Source organism: Cynocephalus volans, chromosome 7 (genome assembly GCF_027409185.1).
Source record: "Cynocephalus volans isolate mCynVol1 chromosome 7, mCynVol1.pri, whole genome shotgun sequence".
NCBI classification, from domain to species: Eukaryota; Metazoa; Chordata; class Mammalia; order Dermoptera; family Cynocephalidae; genus Cynocephalus; species Cynocephalus volans.
In genome coordinates, this window is record NC_084466.1 from 144,980,316 (window position 1) to 144,999,209 (window position 18,894).

Below are 18,894 nucleotides of genomic sequence, written 5' to 3' on the forward strand. Positions count from 1 at the left end.
ACCCTCAACCTTCTGATGCCTCATGGCTTTTGGGGGCTATTGTTTAACTATCCCCTCCCCCACCCACTCTGTAAGCCTAATCTAGGCTCTCCAGGAAGTCATTACGTATTTTAATCGTAAGCAGTATTCTTGTATGTGTTTACGATACACACACCTTTATTTGTATGCGAGAGAAAGAAAAGCAGAGTGAAAACTAGATAACAATGTGTATTATTTAGAACTCTTGGATTGCAAGTGACAGAAACTCAATTCAAAGCAGTCAAAGAGGAAAATTATTGGTTCGTGTAACCTTTTCACAGAGAGGTCAAGGTGGAGAGGGCTTCAAGGACAAGGGAATAGGATAATAAGATTAATCCAGTGTGGGTCACATGTCTGTCCCTGAGGTGGTGGTGGTAGTGGTGTTAGTGGAATCTTATCAGAGGAAGGGATGTGTGTTAGGGAGGGGATAAGGCCATCATATCATGTTAAAAATGGTTTCCTTTGATGTCTTCCTAAATATTACAAACGCTTCCAACACAGTAGTACACAGGGGAAAAGACATTAAACCAGTGGGTGCCTGTATCTTGAGTCCTGTGCTTGCCTTTAACAGCTCACTCAGCCTTATACCCGAGGCTATTGGTGCCCTGCAAAAAGCTTCCACAGTGTTGCTCCCAAGCTGAGCTCCTCATATGGTTCCCTCCCTTTCTTGTTGCTTCACTTTAGTGCTCTTCCTTCTTTCCTTATCTCTGGGACTGGTGGCTGGTTTGCATGGACTGCCTAGCTTTGCTTTTGTATTGTCCCAGAGGACGATGTCTTCTATAGGTTATCCTAGACCAAATAACTGTAGCCACTGGACCATGCTCCCAGGGCTCTTCACCTTCGCTTGGATTGAGCACTCTTGCAAAAGGAAAGGCCTAGTTCACAGTAGACATTCTAGAAATGGATTGTTTTGACACATTGTAAAGTTTATTCACATTTTGGAACTAAAGCATTCCCATACTGAAATCAACACCAAATGAGCTGCTCCTGGAATATAGGGAGGTCTCCTAAATATGGGATGTTCTAGAAACTGTCTTTTGGGCACTTAACATATTTTCCAAAATATGTGCTTAGGGCACAGCACTGAAATTAACACCATCAAGTCTGTCATGTCCACGGATTTAGTACTAAGCAATGCAGCCTCCAAAGTGAAATCAGTCTCTTTGTGTGTCTAGCCTTCCTTCCTTCAGAAGTCAGCTGTGGTTTCTGCTGACTCTCCACAGGAAATCAGTGCCTGAATCCTCAAACGACCACCTGGAGCAGTAAGTACTCCTGGCAGTCCCAGAAAGCATCCCTCTCTGGAGCTCCAAAGTCTGCGATTATGAGAGAGAAATGAGAAAGCTGAGCTCTTGAGGTAAACCTTGCTTTTTAACAAGCCCTCTAATTTTACAGCGTAATTATTTTGACTTCACTGATAATTTGTGCAATTTTCCTGTAAGCCATTCACACACAATTCCTTCTCATGCAACACTTGGCTTTGCTAATACACATCTATTAATGAGAGTTGTGCTTCTTAAGTGTAAATGTTTTATATGCTTTTAAGGCTCTTGCTTACATATAAAGGGGTATTAAGGAATATGGTATGGACATTTTTTCTCTACAACTCTCATGTGTTAAAAAAATCATGGGATTGGCTGAAATAGGCTGATCTGTCCATTTCTGTGCTCACTTATAACCAGGAAGTCATTAGCTAAGAAAAAAAAAAATACAATCCATGCAATTAAAAGAGCATGCTGGCTTTATCTGATTTTTAAAAATAAGAAAAAAGAAACTGTGTGAAAGACTAAGTATTTCTTTGGTCGGGTCGTTGAGATTCTATTTAAAAGATTTTTTTTACTTTATGATGAGAACTATTTTGACTCAAGTAGGCAGTCGTGACCTCTTTGACCTTTTGTACCTAGATGAAAAGGTGACTTTTCCATAAAATCTCACAAGGCACAGGTGCTGAGTTAAGTGTCCAGGCTTGCTCCTAAAAGCACTCTGGATTGTGTTTTAATCTTTCAGTGAACAGAAGTGAATAAACAAATTCCTCTGTGAGAATACCTCCATTCTTGGCAGTCATTCTGCCAGAGTTCTATCTAGTAGTTTCCTTTTCCAATTCATTAACCGTTGCCCTAGAGCCCAACACTGGTCATTTTTCTGTCATTTGTGATCATTTTAACCACAGGGAATTAAGTATTCAACTTCTTGCCTTTCAGGATATATTCAGCCTTATCACAAAGCTCTTCCAAGGAAGAAACTTAGATTCTTTGAAGAATTTCCCTGCCATTATCCAGACCCATTCAATTGTTAATTCTGTCCACAGACTCTGGGAGCTGTGCAAAGGCAAACAGCCTATACCCTGCTCCATTTTCAGTGCAGGAGAAAAAGCATTTGTGACAAGTCTGACCTTACAAAGCCTCATTAATGCTCAACGACTTTGAGGACCTTCTGTAGGTTATTCCTTTAAAAAAAATCTGCACACATGCACGCACACACACACACACACACACAGCATTACTGCAGCACAACTGTGATGGCAGTTAGCATACTGAACCAGCTGTTTTATCCAACATCCTCTCTAGACGGTGAATGCAAAAGACTTAGGTTGGAAAAGTGCATTAGCTTTTGATTAACGGTTGGATGAGGGCCAGTTAAATTTTTAAATCTGAATGAGTTTGCTGACTCAGGCTCCTTAGCAGCATAATGGACAGACAGTCCTCAAAGCTTTCATTAAAAAGGTTTCTGGTAACTGATGTCTAGAGAAATGAGTTGAAGTGCAGTTCGCTGAATTACTCGGCTTTCATCTAAAACAGAAAGTGTAATCTCAAAGAATTCAACTGGTCTCTTGAAATTTTCAGGTAAAATTAAATTAAAAGAAGCTAGAGCTTCAATATTTTGGAGAAAGAGAACTTCTGGTAGCTTTGTGACTATATCACTTTATCCTTTTGGATCCTGTATTTAATTATGTTTACTGCATTTTAAGTGCAGCTGATGTCACCGATCTGCTGATAACAAAGTCTGGAATGGTTTGTGGGAGGTTCTCAGGATGTATCAGAGACTGATTTGATTTGAATTTTATTTTTAACTTTGGATCCTTGCTGAATTCCACCTTCTCATTTTTGTCTTTTTTTCCTTACTAATAAGAACAAACCGTGCCTTTGCAGAAATCTCCCCAGAAAGCCTGGCTACAGAAAGGCCACTGAAATTACCCTGACTCCAGAGGCAGTTTCATAAATCAGGACAGATGACTGTCAGCGTTTAGGCTATAGCGCAAAATGTGCCTGCTCTCCTTTTGCAGTGATCCTGTAGGTGACAGTGCTCTCTCTTCTGTTTCTCGTGAAAGAATGTAAATGACGTATTTTAACTTCCTTCCCCAGTCCAACAGTACCTTGTTAAATTTACAAGATTGTAGCAGTACTTCCAAAAGGGAACATGCAGATAGATGTTAACCAATCAGGTATTTTTTTCTTGTTCTGTTTCCTTGCTCCTACCTTATGAAACCCACTGTTCTGCTGTTGCCTGGTAGGAAGTTTCATTCTATTTTGTAAAATGGAAGCTGCCCTGATTCATGAATTGCAAATAAAAGCCAATTAGATCTATAACTAAATTTGTTGTAATTTTGTCTTTTGACACCGCCCAGTTCACAAAGACCACTGTCCTGTCTCAAAATCAGTCCTCGCAGCCATATATGTACTATATGACTCTTTTGGAGGCACTAGCTGATTGGAACAGTGACAGACAATTAGCACAAGCTGGGCCAATCAGCCATATTCTCTCTCTTTCTCTCTCTCTGAAATTTTGAATTGAAATTCAGAAACAGCTATTTAGTTTCTGCATGTGGCTGAACTCAGAGTTATAGGGAGGCTACATACTACCAAGTAGAGAGACGCAGAGGAAGCCAGTTTGCACAGAGGGAATGAAGTTGCATACAGAAGGAATGAACTTGCACACACAGAGAAGCAGACGTGGACTGAGCGAAGTCTGACTCCTTTCTGGTTAGATTTCAATCAGTCCAGAGGCCCAGATACATTCCTGTCTGGGAGCATCATGTTCCTCTTTTGTAAATCTATGGTAAGTCCCTTCCCATTCCCTTTGTATGTTAGCTTAAGTTCTCTTTTGCTCTTGAAACCAAAAGAATTCTAAATGATATAAAATGTCTGTTAGAAAACAGAATGATGGTTGCCAAGAGCTGGGGGGAGGAGAAAGTGCAGAGGAGTTGTTTAATTGTTATAGTTTCAGTTTTTCAAGGTGAAAAAGTTGTGAAGATTGGTTGCACAACGATGTGAATGTACTTACCACTACTGAATGTTTGCTTAAAAATGTTAAGATGGTAAGTTTTGCTATGTGTATTTTAACATAACTAAAAAAAAAAAAAAACAGTTAAAAATGTCTTTTATAGTCACTTCCTTTTCTTCCTCACTAATTCAGCACTAATCAGTTCTCTGTTGCTCTACACATGGACAGATGTAGTCACCAAACTGACCTCACTGGAAGTTAGTCCCCAGCAATCTAGCCTGCATGCATGCAGCAACTAATATTCCTAAAACAGCACTAGAACTGTGCTGTTCTCCAACATGCAAACCTTTGTGGGTACCCATTGAAATCAAGATCAATTGACACTCCCAAGCCAATCATACAGGACCCAACAGACCTTTCCAACCTTCTGACCTACCGATTCCCAAAAGGAAGCAAGCCCTAGCCAGGTTGGTCTACCTCATCCCCAGAACAGTGCTTATGCTGGTTTCCCCACCTTGGATACCTTCCTCCTCCTCATCACATCTCATCCCTCTTTCGAAGCCCAGCTGCATACCCACCAATTCCATGAAGCATTTTCTGACCATGTTAGTCTTCCAAGGACACTTGTTTGAATTGTTCTTCCTAGCATTTAAACACTCATCTATCTTGTTCCTTTGCTAGTTTATAAATTGCTTGATGATAGAGACTGGGCCTTGCAATCTTTGATTTTTTCCCCAGATACTGTGTTCTTCATAGGCTCTTAGTAACGCTTGTTGAATGAAATCAGTGTTGCTTTGCCTCACATGGATCTATCACCTCTCTTCCCCTGGGTGATGGAGCCGCAAAAGGATTACTCAAAGCTCATTTCTTCTGAGCAGTGAGAGACCCCGAAGGGGTAATTTCCTGGAACCCTCAAGAGAGAGGCATTCCTTCCTTTAGAAATTAACCACAAACTGGGGTTCTCTCCCCACATTTATTTTCCAGACCAGGAAGTTACAGGAAAAGAACATAGTTGGGGTTATGGCCAAGTATAGTTTAACAATAGAGGCTGGTAACATCAGTGAAACAAGCAAAATGACATTCCATAATGCAATTTGCAAAGGTTGAGTTGATCCACCAACAAAAGCTTGATCTTAGCAAACACTGGTTTTCCCTAAAGCAATTTCCCCAGTATTTTTACATATCAACTAACTCGTCTGTCCTTGAGTCAGTAAGTTTGCTATGTTACAAAGACTTTAGCCTGAGGAAAGTTTCCTGTCTTTTGCAAGGTTAACATTTCTATATGTAATTCCAAAAGGTTAGGCTAAAACTTAAACTACAGGGCTTTGGAGAATAGGCCCTGTGAAATATATTTGCTTTATAGATGTTAATGTATTTCACAATCAGAAATGAAGAGAGTCTTTACTGGCTTGCCTCTTTAGGACAAACACTTGCAGAGAAGTAGTAGAAACATCTATTGAACAGTTAGTATTTGCCAGATACCATGTCCAATTTTTTTTTTACATGGATTATGTACCTCATTTAAGCATCCAACAACCCTGTTAAATAGATATGATTATTATCTTCACCTTATGGATGAGGAAACACAGACACATATAGTTAAATAACTTGCCCAAGATTGTATCTATTGGTAAGAGGCAGAGTCATGACTCTGAGCTGAACCATTTTGTCTCCTAAGCCAGTGCTCTTTCTATTATATCATCATATGTCCTATACTCTATTGTTATTGCTGGCTTTCTTGCCTGTTTTTCCTGTGAATTATAATCTCCCCAAAGGCAGGAATCTTATCTCAATATGTCATAGAGTCTCACTAATTATCTATTGAAGAAAGGAAGGAGGGAGGGAAGAAGGGAAGGAAGAAAGGATGGAGGGAGGGAGGGATAGAAGAGAAGAAACATTGGGGTGGAATTAGGTCTGCTCCTAAGCTTGGCAAGAGTCAGTCTTGCGAGGGCTTGAATAGAAAACATGGGCTCATTTTTCTGAACCCTATTCCCAATATCATTGATCCCTTTACTCTGGGAAGTGATTCAACCATGTGTTCACTGTATGGATGATACCTGATGATGAATATTCTCTTGGCCCAGTCTCTTTTGGCAGGGTTCCTTGGATTCCAGCCTGTTCCTTGCTTGTTTTGAACGGATAGTACACGACCTTCCTTTCTGTCTGGCAAATGCTGAACTATGGCCTTTCTTAATCATAAGTTTCCAGATAAAAAGCAAAATATGGAGCTCCCTAACCAACCCTTCCCCCCTACACTCCTGACCGGTTACACATGGAGAGCTACAGACTATGGGAGGTGACACAGGTTTAAGGATGGTGGGCAGATAACCACTAGCTACAGTTCCTGAAATTATACTATCGGGGATTATTTCATTGGGTTAAGAGTCTCCTTACCACCACATCTCATCTCAGTTTCCTTACCTATAAAAGGGGAATATTAGGGTTGTTATAAGGTTTAAATGAGTTCATGTGTATAATGTGCATAGCATAGTGCCTGCCACTCAATAAACAGAAGTTGTAGTCATATTGTTGTTGTTGCTTTTTTTATTATTGTTAATAGCAGTAGCATTAGTAGTAGTATTAAGATCTGCAGTATCCCAGGAAAAGTAGTACATTAAGCCAGGATCCATCATGAGTTACCTTGAGAGGATTAGTTTACTAGCCTTCTCATGATGTTTCGCAAAAGGATGGTTTATCGAGATGAGAAACATGTAGAAATGATTTATTACAGATTGAAATGAAGAGTATTATGTATTCAGGTGCTGTGTGAGGAGACAGGAGGAACTGAGGCAGGGCACAGTGGCACAGTTGTGTTTAGTGAGAACTCTGGTTTGCAAGGGACAGAAAGCTAATTCGGACTAGTTTAAGTCAAAAGAGATTCATAAGAGATTTTATTAGAAGAGCATTGGATAACTGCAGGGACCAGGGAGCAGGGTCTCTCCTCTCATTCCCAATTCTTCTGAATTCTGCATGGCTTTATTCTCTCTTTCTGCACATGGAGACTTTCTTTTCACGGTGATGATGATAACCAGCAACACCCCTAAGTCTCACCTTTCCAGCTCTGTGACCGAAAATGCAAAGTCTTTCCTTCTTCATCTTAAAAATTTAAAAAGAATCCCAGGATAGAACATTTATTGGCGAGGCCTGGGTTGTATGTCTGTCCCTGGAGAAATCACTTTTGGTAGGGGAATTCAGAACTAGGATTAGTAGTAGCTCCATAAGACTCACAAAAATGAAGCAAAGTAGGAACTAATCAAGCAGAAAACAACAGATCTTCACTTATTTCATAGTATGGGGTTCTAGAAAACCAGACATTCGGTGCCTAAATGGACCTGAAAATTTTCCTTTAGGCAGATGAAAAGCCACATTCTTCCAGCTAAAATTTTTCCATTCTTTTTGTGAGGAGTTTCCATGGAGAGGCTAGCTTCATGGGAGAGAGTGTGAAGAAAATAACTCCTGCTGCCTCTCACTGGGCCACATCCTCGGTGCTGCTTTAGTCCAGTTCTGCCCACAGCTCACTCGTTATTTCTCACTCTTGTGGCTTCTGGGCTTTTTCTTTTCTCTTTACATGTTGCTCATATTCCCTTCCCTAAAAAGCTACTCTATTAAGAGGGAGATTAGCCAAATGGACTGGTTTGATTATGTGCTGATTTAACTCATAATCATATACCTGAAAAAGAAAATGTCAGACACACTTTAACAGCTCCAGATATAAAACATGGAGTGCAAAGACCTCTTTAGCAAACTTTGGGCTTTCTAGTCACCCATAGAAAAACGGAACTGTGATTCTACTGGAACAGGCAAGAAAAGAACACAGTGGAGAATAGTGTTTAATATCAATTGTGGCAACATCCATTTTTGTCTGGGAAGACCATTATGATGAGGGATTTAAGGAGATGACACTAAATCTTCAGAACAGTGTCTATATGTTTAGGGCTGAGAGTTAAATAATGAGAGATGACAAATGCAATGTAATCTCGTTGGCTACCTGGGTAGGCCTAGCATGAACTGCGTCTGTGATGGTGCTGATAATTTGGAGAAACTGGGCATTGACCTTCCTTATTTGGCAAGGGCTTGATTCTTATTGGAGAGAAATAATAATTCTTTGACAGTATACAAAGCACTTTCCTATGTAATGTACTATTTTAATCCTCCCAACTAGTTTGAGGGACAGTGATCTTATTCCTATTTCACAAAGGGAGGAAACTCAGGCTAGAGCCCAGGAACTTGGCTGGTGAGTTTGGAAAGCTGAGCATTAATGGTTCTAAATTTTAGTGCACAGAAGCATTTAATGAACTTCTAAAATGCATATTTCCATTCTCTACTTCTACAGGGTCTGATGAGTCAGTCAGTTTAGGGAAGGACCCAGGAAACCGAATTTTTACCATGCACCCCAGGTGATTTTGAAGCATGTGGCCCACTGGGTATATTTATGAAACGTTATCCTAGGCACTAACTTAGTTGGCTGTGTGAGAAACTGAAGCACACAAACCATGTGACCAGATTATTTAACCTTCCTGAGCCTCGGTTTCCTCATCTGAAAAATGGATGACGATAAAATAGCTAGGCTACGTGCCAAGTGACTTACATATTTTACCTTAATTAATCCTTCCTAAAGTCATAGGAGGTTGGTGCTATGTTGTCCTTATGCTATTGGATTCAAACCCGGATCATTTGTACTCACTCTTTGTGTAATTGCCAGGAAGATTAGAAGTAAAACATACAAAGTATCCAGCAAATATCTCTGATGTTGAATGAATGACAGCGGCTGTTCTAGCTATTGTTAAGACTGACAATACTGAAACACAGCTACGGCCAAAGTGCAGGAGGTGAAGCAGATGATCTCTAAGGTCCCTCCAGCTCTACCATGTCATGATTTCAGTGAACTGATAGATGCTATGGTTAGGGGGGTTCCTAGAAAGGAATGTCAGTAACTGAACTCAATTGTACCAATCTCCCAATTCTTCCTTTAATTGGAGATTTATTAATTTGTTGTTGTTGTTTTGAGTGAGCCTACAGACAAATACTAGACAGACACAGAGAAAAGTGAGAATTATTGTGCTTTTATAGTAGGGTTAGGGGTGATTTTTTTTTTCAATTTAAAATTTTCCTTTTACGTATGTTAATATACTCATACTTTCTACAGCAAATGCAAATTTGGAAGAAAAGCAGGATATCTGATTTTTTTCTTGTGCTGCAAATTTACAGTATATTTCTTAAATGCATTTTCATTACAATCAGCAACTGAAAATACACTATAAAAAAGAAAAAAAGCCAACAAAAGAAAGGTAGCAGAGCTAGAAGACTTTAGAACTAAGCTTAGTTTATATGCCCATTAGCCTTGGCTTATTCGAAAATATTAAAAGTAAAATATGATCCAATCATCACCTATTGCACAATGTCATGTCGTTTAAATAGAAAGTTCTTGGAACAACCTGTACCATCATTGGAACACTTCATTCAGTTTTGGGGCATTAAATTCAATCTTGTCTTCCTGCCTCGTATAATCAAACAGTACTTTGACCTTCACTGCAGTCAACTCTTGAGGCCTACTGCTGTACTTCTTATGTTGGACATGAAGCATAAACATTTATAGTTCCAAACCTAAGTTTTCCTTGCTTCAGAAACAAGAGGTGTTAATGAAAAAAGAAATCTCTTAGACTCTGTAAACCTTACCTGCAAGTATAGGAAAATAATCTGTGAGTGTTTATTGCATCCTCTAGTGAAATCACAGTAAAGTTACTATCTTTATTTTCATTTGCTCCCTAATTATCCTTTAGTTAACAGAGTGAACTTGTGTATTCATATTTTAGGTCAGAGAACATGATCGCTGTAGCAATGAAGTGGGTAGTCCATGTCTCAAGGTCCTGGATTACATTGGTGCTCATAAGAGAGCATGGGTTTAAAGATGAGGCAGTGTAGTAGAGTGGGTAACGGCTTGGACCCTGGAGCCAGACTTCCTGGATTCAAATCCTGGCCTTGCCACTACTCTCGGTGTGACCTTGGGCAACTTACCCAATCCTCGTGTGCCTCTGATTTCTCATCTTCGATACAGGGATAGCAATAATGCCTATCTCATAGAGACACTGTGAAGATTAAAAGAATTGATGTTTGTAGAATATTGATGAGTTGGTTTTGTTAGAACAGTGTCTGAAACATATTAAGTGCTAAGTGTTTGTTAAATAAATAAATGTTACAAAGATCAGAATAACCATTCTGCAAAAAACAGTGATTGAAACAGAAACAATGGCTGCCCTTATAAAGCTTACATTCTAAAGAGAGAAAGTAAGAAAAATAAATTATACAGTGTCTATGTAAAGCAAAAATAAAGCAGGGGAGCATGGAGTGGGGCAGATATTGCGGTTATAAATAGGGTGATCATTAAAGCCTTCACTAAAATGGTAACATTTAAGCAAAGTCTTCAAGAGGGTGTGGAAGTGAGCCATGTGGGTATCTGACTGTACCGGAGGCAAAGCTTCCTTCTACCCTCTTAGGTTCAGTGGCTAAACTAAGAATTAAAAAAACGTAGATTAACAGAAGAAAAACATATACATTTATATAACATTTGTATGTGTATACAGGAGTCCTCAGAGGAATATGAAGACCCAGAGAAGCCTTTACACCCAAAAGTTTATAGACTTTTTAATATAAGCTTTTATATAAGCTTTTTATATAAAAATGTTAAGTTGTGGGGATGTGACAAGACAAAGAGGCTTGGGCTAGGGTCGGTAAATTGTGGGAAATTAGTGGAAAATAAGGGTCATTTTAGGAGGTTGGTTTTTACAGGTCCATTTTGGTAATGACTTCTAGTCTCTGATGATAAGAATGTTCTCTATCTGGCACAGGGAGGGCACATTTGTCATGGTAAATTTTATGACCTACTTTTAGGTGGAAAGGGGAAGTCTGAGAGTCATTTCTGTACTTGCTGTTTCTTAAGTGCCTTTGGCTCAAAATAATCAATATGTGTAGTAGTCATTTCTGTTGCTTATAACAGAATACCAGAGACTGCAGAATTTATAAAGAGATAAAATACGTTTCTTACAGTTTTGGAGGCTGGGAAGTCCAAAGTCCAGGGAACACATTTGGTGTGGGCCTTGTTCTTGGTGGTGACTCTACAGTGACAGTGTCACATGATGAGAATGGGCTGAGCAAGAGAGCTAACCTTTTCACTCGCTCTCCTTATACAACCATCAGAACCACACCCATTACTCCATGAATGAATCAGTCCATTCACAAAGGCACAGTCCTCACAATCTAATCACCTTTCAATGCACATAATTGGATTTCCCACCCTCTTACCACTGTTACAATGGTGGTCAAGTTTCCAATACATGAAGTTTTGGGGGACACATTTAACCCATAGCAATATGCCAGTGTGGTATATTTTAGGCTGCCATGTTCTGAGCCCCTTCCTGAGGTAAGGATATTCCAGGCCAAAGGAACTGGAAGTGCAAAGACCCTGAGGAAGGAGCATGCCTGGCATGTTAAAGAGACAGCCAGGAAGCCAGTGTGATGAGAGCAGAGCAGGAGGGGAGGGTGAGGGGGCACAGATCATGTAGAGTCTTACTGACCACCGGAAGGGCTTCACCTTTTATCCTGAGCAACATGCGAGACCATGAAAGGTGTTCAAGAAGTAGGGGAGAGACGTAATTACTGTGTTTAGAATAGACTGCAGGGAGATAAGGGTGGAAGTGGGAAGACCAGTTAGCAGCTATCACAGCAATCAGATGAGAGAAGATGGTGTCTTCGACCTGTGTGATAGCAGTAGAGATGGTAAGAGATGGATTATGGAGATGTCTGGCCAATCCACTCTCATATTCCCTATGCCTAGGCATTGTGCTTGGCACATAGTGGGAACTCAATAAATATTTGTTGAGTAAATGAATAAATGAGATGTGAACCTGGGTAAAGGAACTTCTTGAAGGCTCTGTTTCTTCCGTCTAAAATGGGAGTGAAGAGGATATTAATATTTTCTACCTCCAAGGTTATTGTGGGGATTAAATAATTCCCGCAAAGACTTAGCACAGCAACAGAAACAAGATAAAAGTAAAGATGTGTACATACACATAAATATAAAACATTTTTGGAGGCATTTACCTTTGGAGAGACGGAGGAGTGTGGATTTCACTCTTAACTTTTTACACTAAAAAATAAAGAGAAAGAAAGTACTGGAATTAAGAGTCATTTTTAACTTCCTTTGTGTACTTTTCACTAATTTTTGAAATATTTTTATGATGAACATGTGGCGTGGAGACCAAAATAAAAGGATAAGATCACTCAGAATTACAGGTTTTTATAAAGCATCAGAAATGTAAGACTTTCTGCTGGCTCTGCATGGCCCGTTTCTCTGACTCTTTGAATGTGGGTATTAACCTGGTCTCCTCTCCTCCCCCTCTTTTTCGTGAGTAAAGTGAGCTTTTGAAACGATTACAGAAGAAGAATAACAACAAGTTCATCCTAAGGGTTTGAAGCCTCTTATTCCTTCAAAAGAACAAACGCATCTATTTAGTGGTTAGGAGTCCCTTGAGCTGAAACAATTCATCACTTTAAGTACATTCAGTCTGTCTGAGGTAAAAGTTATCACTACTGAAATGGGGCTTCTTGTTGGAATTTACAAATTGAATATCCAAAGGGTTCTGATGCTTTTTTTAAATGGGGGCACCAAAAGGTAAAATAAGATATATGGTCGGACACAGAGGAAAGGACAGAAGTCACCAGGAAACTTGATTGTCAACCTTAACCTTAGGGCTACCTCAAGAAATGCTTATGCTAGAATGAGCCCTGAGATATGAGCACTTTAGCCTGGCTCTCCCTGGACAAAATTAAGAGGTCCTCCCACCCCAATTTCTCTTATTCTCTGGTCTTCATTATCCCTGTTTGCCTTTCCTAGTGTTAGTGTGCTTGTTCCCAAGGTTTGCTTCCAGCTGACTTTCAGCCATCCTTGCAAAGATCCCTGGCTGTACATTAGGAAACTCCTGAAGAACTGGAAAAAAAAAAAAAAAAAAACTGGAGGGGAGAGGGGTGCCTAAGCCCCATCCAAGACCTGTTAAATTAGAATCTCCTCCTGATGGATCCTGGACATTGCTTTTCTTTTCTAAGAACTTTCTAGGTAATTCTAATGTGCAGCCAGAGTTGAGAGTCACACTGATAATGAAAGCCAAGGAGTGACATCCCCCCCACCACCAAGGAGAGTTTGCTTTTTCTGGGGATCTGGAAGACTACAAAGTTCTCGATATCCAAAGGTATATAAGAATAATATTAACCATAATCATAATAATATTATTAATATTAATAGCTAGCATTCATTGAGCTTTAAATGTGTTATCTAATTTAATTCTCAACAACTCTATGAGATAGTTAGTATTATTATTAATATACCCATTTTACAGATGAGGAATCCAAGGCACCAAAAATTTATATAATTTACCAAACAGGTGAATGTTCAAGCTGGGATTCAAGCACAGACAGTCTAGCTTCAGAGCCCACACTGTGTTGCCCACCAGCAAAGTTAAAATCACATAGGGTGTTGCTGATATTGCAGACACACTGCCTGAATTTTATTTCCTCCTTGTTAGGCTAAGCCATGAGTCTTCTGCGCCTTCAAGGCAGGATATGGTTAATACATGCAACTTCTCTGATATAAACTAACCAAGAGACTCCATCCCTTCTTTTTAAGGCAATGTAAATTATTAATCAGTGTTCTGTGATTCCTTTCAGAATCTAATTCATAGAATAAGTCCAGGCCGTAATAATTTATCATAAGTATCAATAGTATCATCGGTTTTCTACAATTGTGCATCAATCAGTATGCGAGGTAAGATAGAACAGTAAGAGCTTACCTCCCAGAGAATGGTTTTTCTGTTTGTGATAAATTATTCTTGGCAATGTAATTAGCCAGTTGGGTTATTGAAACAGATGGGAAATGTTTCTTCCATGGAACTGAAATGATTCTTATCCTGTCTGGTGATAAATGTCAATTAAAATAGTTGTTCCTTCACAGGAAAAATGAAGAAAAAATTAGTTTAAGAAAATAATCCTGATTGCCAGGGGAAATTTGTTTCTGCAGTAAAACAAGCAAAACAAATCAAATCCCTTAAAATTAGGAACAGACTGTCTTCTAAAGTCAAGTTCACATGTGGAAGTTTTTATAAAATTTATTGGGAAAATTCTGGTTATGTATATTTTTAGCATAATAAAAAAGATTCTTATTGTTTGCTGAATTTGATCTAAAATGCTACTTTTAGCCAAGTCCTGACATAGCTCCTACATGGCTGGAAAATGTTCTCTGTGTTGACAAAGATGCAAAGATCTTAGATATTAAGGCCATCAATCAGGGGGACACTCTTAAACACTGTAAATTATGTCTAATGCCCATCATCACAGGTTTGACTAACAAGCAAGGAGCTGACAGTAATAGCAAAATTAACAAATCTCTGGTAAGCACATTGTGTTTATTAATCTTCTTCAAGTGGATGAACTTAAGTTGAATTTAAAGAATGCAACTTAGACTAGGCATTTTGTCAAAGATGGTTTTCACTACGGTGTCGGAGACAAAAATACTAAATAGAATGCATTAAATGACTCATCTGTGTAAAAGTCAGATAACTGACACATTCTTTCTAATCTCAAGATATCTTTTGGTCACATAGGAGTTTCCAGGCTCAATTTTTATTTTTTTAAAGAGCCATGAATATGAATCAAAATTCACATTTCACAAGTAAACTGCCTTTTTTTTTTTTTTTTTTTTTTTTTGAGAAAAGCAAGGAATTTCCTGTCCAATTTCTTAAATTTAAAATTACTTTATTGGATCACTGCAGTGGGCCCAGACTTGTACCCTGATTTTGTAAATGTAAATTGGAGAAGCTAGTGGCACTGTGAGTGTTCTTTTGAGGTAGTGTTGTAAGACCTGTGCACCGTGCACAAATCCCACACGTCAGGATGGCTCACCTCACAAAGACCACGAGACAGAGACCGTTGCAATCAAGCAAGAGGAGTTTATTCCAGCATGCTGGGGTTGCTCTGTCTTCAGGACAGAAGCGGCCCTGAGCCCTTAACACAGGAGTTTTTATACAGTTTCTTAGACAGACTTTTGCAACAGGATGAGTTGTATACTGCTTACTGGTTATCTGAAGCAACCTTTAGATTTATTGGTGGGCTTTAGTGGGCTGGCACACTGATAAGGAATAGTGTATTTCCCAATTGTTTATCTTCCTTGTGGCCAGGTGGCTTCTAGATAAGGAACTGGTTAGTTCCTGGAACCGGGTGGTGGTTACTCCCTTCCTGGAATTTAGTGTGCCTGGGCCCACCTTGACTATGCCTGGCATCTGCATAACCCCTTAGAAGCTGCCTTACTTAAAATGGCATTAGTTATGTTTTCTCATTTTTAGCAAGCATTAGTAGAGAAGCAAATGGCGCATGTTAAAGTTATATTTTTCTCTACAGTGTCTGTGATCCAGTGCAAGTTGAATCATTGTTCAAATAAGGTGTAACTGACAAGCCACTCTCTCTTCAGAAATATCTAAAGCAAACAAATCCAAACCTAGATCTTGCCCTTTTCATTCAGCATCTGCACCAAGGTCTAGTTCTTATTCATTTCAAAGTCTCGGTCCCGAAGCTGATCTGTCTCTTGTTCATGGAAGCGCAGGCTGAGGTCTAGGTCTCTTTCCAGATCATATTCTCCAGCTGAAAACAGAGAAAGAAATCACCCAGGAGTATATCAGAATCGGGATTTCTGAGGTCACATCAGAGGATATAGAAGGCCCTTTTATTTCCAAGGACGTAACAGAGGCTTTTATCCATGGGGCCAGTATAACGAGGAAGCTATGAAAACTGCTGCTCAAATTGGCAGAATTACTGGCAAGCATATAGCCCCCGTCAGGGCCATTCCATATCCCAGTCCCGAAAGAGAAGGTCCCCTTCACCAAGGTCCAGGAACCATTCTAGAAACTCCCATGTCTTCTTCTGACAGGTCAAGGCACTTCTCATACTCTTGTTCTTCCTCCAGCCACAGCCAAGTTGAATCTTCTAAGCACAAGTCTGCAAAGGAGAAAAAGTCCTCTTCCCAGGACAGCCAGCCATCTCAGGCTGCCAGGGATAACCAGGGAGATCAGGCCAAGGAGCAGGTGTTCTCTGGAGGCACCTCTCAAAAAGCATCTAAGAGCTTGAAGCCATGGCTAAGTGCCACCGCCTACAGCACTGGTTCTGCATCAGGGGCCTCAGCGGTTTCTGAGATGAGTCCCCGGGAGCAGAGCTCAGCTCTCAAAAGCCTCCTCCAGTCTGTGATGGTGAAGCGGCAGTCACCCTGTCCTAGTCCTGGGCTAACACCTAGTCCTCTGCTTTCCAACACATCCCAGATGGGCTTGTGTCTGCCGAGTGGTGCTGGGGACAAAGTCTCGGATACACTAAGGTCAGTTCAACCATGGTTTTGGGTCTTTGAGTCCATCCAAAATGAGCCCTGAAGGTAGAAGTCCACCGGCCACTGGCTGAACATATGGCTCATCTCAGAATGAGGAGAGTGCTGCTTCCGGAGGAGCAGCCTATGCAAAGACGTATCTAGAAGAGCAGAAGACAGAGAATGGAAAAGATAAGGAGCAGAAACAACAAATACTATAAAGAGAAAATGAAAGAGAAAGGGAGCTTCTCTGACACAGGCTTGGGTCATGGAAAAATGAAATCTGATCCATTTTCTCCCCAAACTGATACTGAGAAGCCTTTTCAGGGCATCCAATCTCCCAAAAGGTGTAAGTTCCAAGATGACTTTGAGATCGCTGACTTCCACAATCAGGAGATGGACAATCAAGATAAGGACAAAGCTAAGGGAAGGAGGGACTTTCCGTTTTGATGTTGAACCCAAATGTATGTCTAAAGTCATAGCAGGTGCAAACAAAAAACAAGAGGAGGAGAAGTCAGGCTAATGGGGAGGCCTGGTGTATGCAGAAAAAGCAGAGAAAAACAGAGGAGTTGCAGGAGTCTTTTGCAGAGATCCAAAAAGGAGGCTTGGGGAGGGACCGAGAGAGCTGAAAGTGGGCACAGGGGGTTTGTATCCCCCCCAAAAAAAATTTCTGAGTGACTGCTTACAAAGCAGTCCAGGAGAAAAGCTCATCATCTTTCCCTGAGAAAGACCTCTGAGAGATGAGACAAGCTGGGAGCCAATGGAGATTTTTCCACAGGGACGTCTCCCTTTTCTATTACTTCAGATGCCCAGGTCAGTGTCCAGATGGATTCTTTTGATGAGGACCTTGCATGACCCAGTGACTTATTGGCTCAGGAATGGGAGCTTTGTTGGAACCTATTCCATAGCAACATAAAGGAACAGGAATTTTGTTCCATTTTCCAGCACATACAATCAACTCAGTCTCATTGTAGCCCCTCAGAAGTGTTTGCCCAGCATGTAGTGACCATTGTTCACCACATTCAAGAGCATCACTTTGTGTCCTCAGGAATGACATTGCATGAATGCTTTACTAAATACCGAAGAGAGGAACTGAGCAGGAAGCCACTAAAAACAGGAAAAGCCCAGAGATACACAGAAGGATAGACATTTCCCCCAGTACGTTCAGAAAACATTGTTTGGCTCATGATGAAATGGAAAGTCCCTGGGAACCTGGCTACAAGGCTGAGGGAAAATACAAAGATGATCCTGTTGGTCTCCAGCCTGATATTGAAGGCTGTAAAAAATGCAAAGAGACACAGACCTTAAACAGGGTAAATCAAGAGAATCAGTGGCTTCCCGAGACTCAAGCTGCTCAAGGGAAAGATCAGCTGAGAAAATAGAGAAAATGCATAAAGCATCAAAGAAGCAGCAGGAGCACCTGAGAGCGCACGAGGGTTCCAGGTCATCGTCCTCTTCCTCCCAGTCATCTCACTCCTACAAAGCAGAAGAGTCCACTGAAGAGACAGAGGAGATTGACTAGGGCTCCACAGGCTTTAACAAATCGAGACTGGGGACCAAAGACTTTGTGGGGCCACGTGAAAGGGGAGGTGGCAGAGCTGGAGGAACCTTTCAACTTTGAGCCAGAGGGAGAGGCTGGGGCAGAGCCAGCTATGCTGGTAACAATAACAATGACAGCACCAGCAATTTCCAAAAGAGAAACCAGGAAGGGGAATGGGATCCAGAGTACACACCCAAAGCAAAAAGTATCACTTGAGTGATGACCACGAAGGCGAAGGCAGTGACAAGTGGGTGGGCCGTGGCCAGGCTGGGGAGCCTTTCCCTGAAGTTGGGGCCAATTCATGTTCCAGAAATCCAGTACCAGCCCTAAATGGGCCCATGACAAGGTCAGTGGAGAGGAAGGAGAGATGGAAGACAATGAGAGTGGGACAGAGAACCGAGAAGAGGACAATTTACAGCCCACAACTGAGCAAGGGCCACTCTTATGGGAGCCCTTGCCCAGCTCAGAGAGGTACTGGGAAGATGGCTGGTGAAGAGCTAAACAGAGGAGCCTCAAGAAAATTCTGAAAGTCCCACCCTCAACCCCCACCAGCCATGCAGAATCCTGCTACAAGTGGAGAACATCCTGGCGCTGCATCCTACAGGACAGAGGAGGCCAGCCATGGAGCCTGGGGTCAGACCCAGCTCTTGAGCAGGACACAACACATTGGACTGGAGCTGTGTTTCTCATCTTTTGTTGGTGTGTGGGGTGGGGGCTGAGGTAGGGA

General features: G+C 40.9%; 1 pseudogene; it reads left to right on the forward strand.

Annotated features, from left to right (window-relative positions):
• LOC134381802 (thyroid hormone receptor-associated protein 3-like) overlaps nucleotides 1-18,660 on the forward strand; it is a 35,805-nt pseudogene extending 17,145 nt beyond the window's left edge.
• Nucleotides 18,661-18,894: the final 234 nt, after the last annotated feature.